The sequence below is a fragment of the Protopterus annectens genome, chromosome 7.part0 (assembly GCF_019279795.1).
Source record: "Protopterus annectens isolate FY-2018-M chromosome 7.part0, PAN1.0, whole genome shotgun sequence".
NCBI classification, from domain to species: Eukaryota; Metazoa; Chordata; order Ceratodontiformes; family Protopteridae; genus Protopterus; species Protopterus annectens.
Window position 1 is genome coordinate 1,720,556,856 of NC_056739.1, and position 8,062 is coordinate 1,720,564,917.

An 8,062-nucleotide genomic window follows, 5' to 3' on the forward strand; every position below is an offset into this window, starting at 1 on the left:
CTGAAAAGGGGCTTTTTGGCCCAATGGACTTTCCCAGTCATCAAACTGGAAATAAATAAATAGTTAGATGAGGCTATATTTACTACAGCGCATGTGGAAGGTTATTGGAGTTAAATGTGATTAATTCTGTTTTTTTGAGATTCAAGAGTAGAGATTATTCTAGCCAGGTCTCTATAGAGGAGAAAGGAGTCTTGGGTGATCTTTTATAGTTGGGATAGTGTTGGGACTGAGCAAACAAGAATTGATTTGTTAGCATATTGTATGATTATCACGTTTGGCTGCCTTGTGTATGTCATTTATGACAATATTAAGTAAGAGGGGCCCTAGCATTAACTCCTGTAGCAGCCCTGATGTTATGTAGTCCAATCTCGCCTACATTCTTACCCGTGGGTTCGAAGCTGAATATTGGCTCCGACTCAGCCAAACTTTTCTAGCTCGAAGTCTTCTATTGGCTGGTCTAAACAGGTATCCCATGCTGCACTGCTCCATTTCCCCAGATCTTGTTTGCTGCTCGTGTAGCTCGGACGTGGTCTTGCTCTTGGCTGTGGCTAAGTACCCTTTTTCTTGTTATTCTGAGAAAACTACTTATAAACAAAAAGCTATTTTGATAGCTATCGTCTTTTTGGTGTTGTATTGGTTTTCGGTAGTGTGTTTGTGTTTTGTGGCATCCCGCTAACTGTTCTGTCGGGCTAGGCCCGTTTCAGTTAGTGGACCTAGTCCTCTTGTCCTGTGTTGTTCGCGCTAAAACCGTTTAAGTTAGAGGTTTTAGTGTCAGTCTCCCCTTGGTATTCGTGGTCAAAAAATGTTTCAGTTAGAGGTTTTTTAGCCTTTATTGTCTCAGTGCATGTTCCATCTGAGGTTTGTGTGTGTGCTGTGCTGTATAAAAACTTGTTCCCACGATTTGTGGTGCTTGCGTGTCTGGGTCCTTTCTTGTCAGACAGTGACTTCTGCTGTGTTGGTTTTTGTGATTACTTGTTGAAAGATGTCCAAGGATTCCAAGGAGCACAAACCTTCGGGTTTTAAAAAGTGCTCTAAATGTGGTTACAAGATGTCCATCACCGATGGACATTCGGTTTGTGTTTATTGCCTGGGAGCGATCCATCTGCAGGAGTCCTGAAGCTTCTGCCATGCTTTTAGTCCCAGAGTGCTCCAAGAAAGAAAGAATAAGCTGATTTTAAAGGGACTCTTGAAACCCTCGTTCGAAAAAGCCATGGATTCTGCTTCCAGTTCTAAATCTAAGTCCTCTAAGTCAAAAAAGAGATCTCCGGCTCCTTCAGTTTCCTTGGAGCCACCGGAGAAAGTCACAAAACTTGCTTCGACCTCCTCGGCTCCACTGTCCTCGGGGCCGCAGGAAGTGTCTGTGTTGATGGAACCGGCCTCGGCCTCAATTATATTGGAACCTCTTCGGAGCTGATCGTCCAGTCTTAGACCAGTTTCACTTGAGAGGAGATCTCGATCTCCCTCCCTGTCCTCCAAATCCTCCAGGACTCTTTCAGATGTGGATGTTGATAGGGTGGTGCAGAGGCTCCTCCAGTCACCGGTTTTGGCAAAATTGTTTTTGGCTCTGTCCCAGTCGGCTCCAGAGCCCGTCCCGACACCTTCTTCGATCATTCCTCCTCTGAGTGCATCTCTGTCTTCGGAGCTAGAGTGTTCCACTCCATATGATGTTCCTAGGTCGGTTCTGATGGCCCCTCCGGGCCTATAGGTACCGACGTCGGCTTCGTCCACGGGGTTCGGGACTCGGGATTCTTCAGTCGGGCCCGAGGGGGACATCTCGGGACATATTTCGGTTCCAAGTCTTCCCCTCGGTGCCTCTACTCGAGGAACCTCGACTCCTGTCATGGTCTCGGAGGCTGGCTGGTCCTCAGACTCTGGGGGTGGGGGGCTGCCTTTGAGGCCATGCGGACTGCGCTGGCCAGATAGTCAGCTACATCATGCGGGTCGATCATTCTGTCCCCCACCACTCCGGTGAGAGCCTCTGATCACTACCTATCTGTAGACAGAAGAGCACCAAGGCCTAGGGATACCCCCACGAGTGGTCCCCAAGTTTCTGAGGGCCCTTCAGAGTTCATGCCTGAGGAGCCCCCTAGAAAGAAAAATTGCAAGAGGAAGCACATAGACCCCCAGGATGAGTCTCTCACCTCGGATACTGACCTCGAGGAATCTGAGGGGTCCCCCAAGTCATCCTCTGATGAGGTTTCCTTCTCCGACATCCTGGAGATATTGAAACAAAGAGGTGACTGGCCGTCCAAAGCCCCCTCCGTGGAGGAGTCGGTCTTCCTTAAGGCCTTTGGTGCTCAGCCCTCCGCCTCCTGGGTGTCCCCACCCTTCGACGAGCTCCTGGATTTAATTTTTCGGAGGGTGTGGGAAAACCCTGATTCTGTGGAACCCGTACCCAGGCGTCCCAATAAGTTTCTTTCTGCTCCCCCGGGTAAGGAGTTTTTGTCCAAAGGAGTCCCTGTGGATGCCATGGTGGTGGCAGCGGCCACTCAGAAGGAAGTAGCAGAGACTTCTTCCTCCGTCCAGCCTCCTAACAAGGAGTCTAGGACCATGGACCGGTATGGGAAGTGTACCCTCTCATTAGCAACCTTTACCTTACGGTCGCTGAACTATCCGTCTCATTTTACTCGGCTCCAGAGAGATCTCCTCAAGGAATTAGGAGATACTCTTGCGGGTAACGTTCCTGAGGCGATGGCCCAGATGGTTAACGCCCAGGTGTATACCCTCATTTCCATCATCAACTCTTCCATGCGGCTCATTTCATATGCAGCCGATGGAGCGAGTAGGGCAGCAAGCTCAGGAGTCGCCCTTAGAAGGCAAGCCTGGATGCGGCTTTGTCATTTCTCGGAGGCCTTCAAGTCTTCTTTCACCGACGCCCTCTTTGATGGTTCTTCTTTGTTCGGAACCAAAGTGAAAGACATCCTCACCAGGTGCTAACAAGAGGGAAAGACCCTGTCTGCTGTAGGGGTCCATTTTTCCCTTCCCTCTAGACCTTACCCCAAGGCCCAGTGGGGTGGGAAGATGTGGTTCAAAAAAATCACAGAGGTTTTTTCCTGCCGCACAAGGCGAGTCCCCCTCCAGAGGCAGAGGAGGGGGAGGTTATTCAGGGAAACGCCACCCTAGAGGCAGAGGGGGCCCCCGCAATTCGGGAGACCACAATTCCTTTCGTGGCTCTCCCTACCGTCAGTCCTGATGGGATGCCCGACTGTGCTTCTCCGGAGCCAGTCGGGGGTCGAATATCTTTATACCCGGAAGCCTGGCAAAGCATCACCCAGGACCAATGGATGGGTATTATGAATAATTTCTGGAAGTTATGTCATTCCCTTTACGTCAGACCCCCCCCTTCAGTCAGAAAAATCCTGGACTTTACACCCAGTCAAAGGGATCAAGCAGCTGCAGAGGTTTCAAAGCTGCTAGGAAAGGGAGCCATCCAGCGTGTCCCCTCAGACCAAGTCGGATTAGGGACTTATTCAAGATTATTTTTGGTGCCGAAAAGAACAGGGGACCTGAGACCCATATTAGATCTCAGCCAACTGAACAACTGTGTACAGAAGTCGAAGCTCCATATGGTCACACTACAATTGATTCTCCCATTGTTGGGAGAAGAGGTATGGATGTGCTCCATCAACATCAAGGATGCTTACTACCATGTCAAAATGGACAGGGCATCCAGGAGTCACCTACGCTTCTGGCTAGGAGCCAGTCATTTCCAGTTTTGAGCCCTGTCCTTTGGTCTCACCACAGCCCCCAGGGTGTTCACCAAGTGTATGGCGGTGGTGACTGCTCACTTGAGACGTCAAGGATTCCAGTGTTTCCGTATCTGGATCACTGGCTCCTTACTGCCCCCACCAGGCATCTACTAATCCAAACCAGGGACGCTATCATCACTCTCTGTCAACATTTGGGCATAACACTAAATTGGGAAAGATCAGCCTTGTTGCCCTCACAGCATGTCACTTTTGTAGGTGCAGAAATAGACACCGTTCAAATGTGAGCATTTTTACCGCAGGAAAGGATCAGAGTCATACAGCAATAGGTGCACACCCTGATGCCCCTGAGGAAAGTGAAGGCAAGATGGGTTCTTCAACTCCTGGGGACGATGGCAGCAACAATTATGTTGGTCCCTCTAGCAAGATTGCACATGAGACTTCTTCAATGGCTCTTCTTTGCTCAATGGTCTCTCCAAAAACTTCAACTTTCTCACCCTATTTTGCTCACGGACAGATGCAAACAGGATCTCAGTTGGTGGCTTTGCACCAACAGTCTGGACAGGGGAAAACCCTTCGTTCCACCCATCCCAGTTGCCACAGTGACCACGGATGCCTCCCAGATGGGGTGGGGGGGCATTATTTCATCAGGACAGTCCAAGGCACGTGGCAAGATCACGAGATACATCTGCATATCAACGCCCTGGGGGGGGGGGCATTATTTCATCAGGACAGTCCAAAGCACGTGGCAAGATCACGAGATACATCTGCATATCAACGCCCTAGAGATGAGAGCGGTGCTGCTTGCGTTGCAGGCACTTTCTACCTCTAGGGACAATTGCAATACACTCGGACAACATGTCAGTGGTGTGGTATCTGAACAAGCAGGGGGGAACCAGATCTTACCCTCTATGCAGAGAGGCCATGCGAGTGTGGCAGTGGGCAGTATCTTCCCAATGGTTTCTGGTGGCAACACACATTCCGGAGAAGTCCAACGTGATAGCTGACAGGCTAAGCAGAGCTATTCTGATGCCTTATGAGTGGTCCCTGAATTGTCTAGTTGCAGAACAAATCTTCAGCAGATGGGGTTAGCCTTGCTGCGACCTTTTTGCCAGCCCCCTCAATGCCAAATGCAGCAGTTACTTCACGCTGATCCCCCCACAGGGGGAGTCACCCAGGGCCGCTCTAGTTCACGATTGGCCCTCCGGTCTGCTTTATGCTTTCCCTCTGTTCCCTTGCTATCAAAAGTGATAAAGAAAGCGCAATCCTTGGGAAGCAGAATGATTCTGATTGCTCCACACTGGCCTCGTCAAGTCTGGTTTCCCTTTCTCCAACCCTACATTGTGGACACTCCTTGGATTCTGGACCCACAACCAGATTTACTGACACGCATGTCGGGACAGCTCCACCCCTCTCTGCTGTCCCTCCTGTTGACAGCCTGGCTACTCCACTTCCATTGTTAGTTAGGCTTCATCACTTTTCACCAGAGGTAGTTTACATTTTATCTTCCTCTCATAAGCCCTCTACTAGGAAGATTTATTCTAGCAAGTGGAGGAGGTTTTCTATTTGGGCGCATACCCAAGGAATTGATCCCTTACACAGCCCCAATTGCTTCAGTCTTGGAGTTTATGTCTATGCTTTTCCATCAGGGTTCAGCATCGGCTACCATAAAAGTTCAATTGGCAGTGATTTCTGACTTCCATGTTGCTAATGAGCCTAGTCTGATGGCTCACAGACTCTCTAAGGCTTTCCTTAAGGGCACTCTATTACTCCGTCCTCCGGTCTCAGAACCTATCATGCCCTGGGATCTAAATTTTGTCCTACAAGCCCTTACTTCACCACCTTTTGAGCCTGCAGCTACCTGTGATTTGAAATTCTTGGCCTTTTTAATAGCAATCACTTCAGCCAGGCGAGTTTCAGAAATTCAAGCCCTCTCTATCAAACCTCCATACTTGATCTTCCATAAGGACAGGGTTTCTCTTAGCCCAAACCCTTCTTTTCTTCCTAAAGTGGCGTCCATATCTAATCTTAATCAATCTATTGCCAGTATTCTTTCCCCATTTTTCAAACAAGGCAGAATTTAAATTTCATCAATTGGATGTACACAGACAGTTACGTTTCTATCTGCACCGAACAAAAGATATCCGAAAGTCTGATCAACTATTTGTCTCCTTTTCGGAAAACAAAATTGGGTCCCCTGTCTCCAAAATCACCCTATCCAGATGGATATCCAGTTGCATCTCTTTCGCTTACTCCGCAGGAGGAAAAGGCCTGCCGTTTCTGGTCAAGGCTCACTCTACTCGGGCTGTTTCTACATCTACAACCTATCAAGCCAGATTGTCTATGGATGATATTTGTGCTGCAACTACTTGGGCTTCTACTCACACATTTGTTACTCATTACAAATTGGACATGGTATCTAGGGGCAGATTGTCCTTTGGTTCCACACTACTCAGGAGTATTTTCCTATGAGCCACCCAGGATGCAGGAGATAGGGACGCTGTCCCACAGGTAAGAATGTAGGCGAGATTGGACTACATAACATCAAGAAGTTATGTACTCACCATAACATTCGATGTATATAGTCCATCTCGCCTCACATTCTTACTTACTCTCCCACCTTCCCCCTTCCTGGAGGATCTTGAGGTTAGGTTTTTATTTACAGAGTTCCCTTCACCTTTAGCGTATTCTTCTTTACCTGGATGTTGTTATGCATGGGGTATGAATGAGTGTTCGCAGCAAACTAGATCTGGGGATATGGAGCAGTGCAGCATGGGATACCTGCTTAGCCCAGCCAGTAGAAGACTTCGAGCTAGAAAAGTTTGGCCAAGTTGGAGCCGATATTCGGCTCAGAACCCACGGGTAAGAATGTGAGGTGAGATGGACTACATACATCGAATGTTATGGTGAGTACATAACTTCTTGTTTCTACTTGCAGGTGAGTAGAATTGAATAGGAATTCTGCCACTTGACAGATTGTGTACGCCTGTTGAGACAACTAGGAAACCATTCAGTAGTGGTGCTGCTTAGTCCCAGTAGTCTTAGTAAGAGCCTTTTGAGGAAGAGGGGGTGAGATATGGTATAAAACATTTTTGAGAGAAGCACACTAGGATGGAGACAGGGTTGCCAATATTTCTGTTTTGGCTGACTTTGTGTAGAAAATGTAGCTTGGTAGTTTGTAATGTGATGGGGCCAGAGGCTGTTTTGTGAGGGGGTTTAGTGTTAATCTAGCGAAAGTTTAGGATTTCATGGATATGTCTTTTCAGTACTTTGGAGTGGAGGGAGTTTTGCAGTAGACAGTAGTTTGAACATTTGGTTGAGGTGCCTACTTTTATGTATTGGTATAATGTAAAAAGTTTTCCATATTTTTGGAAGACACAAGGATCTGTTGATTGATGCAAACACTGGAAAGCTTATTCTCTCTTCTCCTAAGTTAAGAAATTCTGCAGGAACATTATCTGCTGTCAGATTAGAAAGGACAAATGTGAAGGAAATGGGAGGTGCACAGACAGCATGATGTTCTGAAAGCTGCTCCCAAATGAGTAATGAAAAGAAAATTCATGGAAGTATTCAAGAGGTCAGTTAAGAACTGAAGAAAAGAGGAGGGGAATCAAGTTATTGAGGTATGGAGAATATTAATTGGCAAACTAGAGAGGTTAGACGATTCCATACCCCATCAAGTAAATGTAATAGCAAGTTGAACATGTTTTGTTTTACTGTTTTGATTCTAACTTTTTCATGAAGATCTTTTGTTAAGATAGGCACTTTACTTATGTAACATCAAGTAGAACTTGTAAAACTGTTTGCTAAAGATTCTGCATTTTTCTTATGCAGATAGGCAGACTGTTTTAAGTAGCCAGACAGATTTATTCAGTATAACTAGGTGTTAAGACTTCATGACATTTTTTACCATTTTGTTTTTTAGTTTGTTTTTTTTTCAGTCTTATAGATTATTTGTATTTTTTCTGTGTAAAAGCTGACGTTTCAAGTTATCTGTCCTGCTTTGCTTAAATTACAGAAAGTTGTTCTTTTTAGTCATTGCTCAGTAGCAATGATTAAATAAATGCACCCTTTTCTTTGTTTTCTTATGGACTATACTAGTCATTTCCAGCCCTCCGGCATCCCACAGGTCTTTTAACATTTTCTCACTCCATAGGCTGCCAGTGGGCCGAGGTAGGACAAAAAGAGAAACCAAGGCAGCCCCCCCTTAAATTGTACTTCATTGCAGTACTGTCACAGTGACTTGCACACTTCTGTACATGCCCACCTTAACACATTTCTCAACTCCCTTTCCCAGACAGAACTTCAAGATGCAGGAAAGTCTTCTAGCCTCCACCAATGAGGCATGAAGGCTT

The 8,062-nt window shown here is 46.8% G+C and overlaps 1 protein-coding gene across 1 annotated transcript in view; it reads left to right on the plus strand.

Moving 5' to 3' along the window:
- The window catches only part of FURIN (furin, paired basic amino acid cleaving enzyme), a 1,258,063-nt gene that overhangs the window by 786,540 nt on the left and 463,461 nt on the right, over positions 1-8,062 (plus strand). The window lies entirely within an intron of this gene.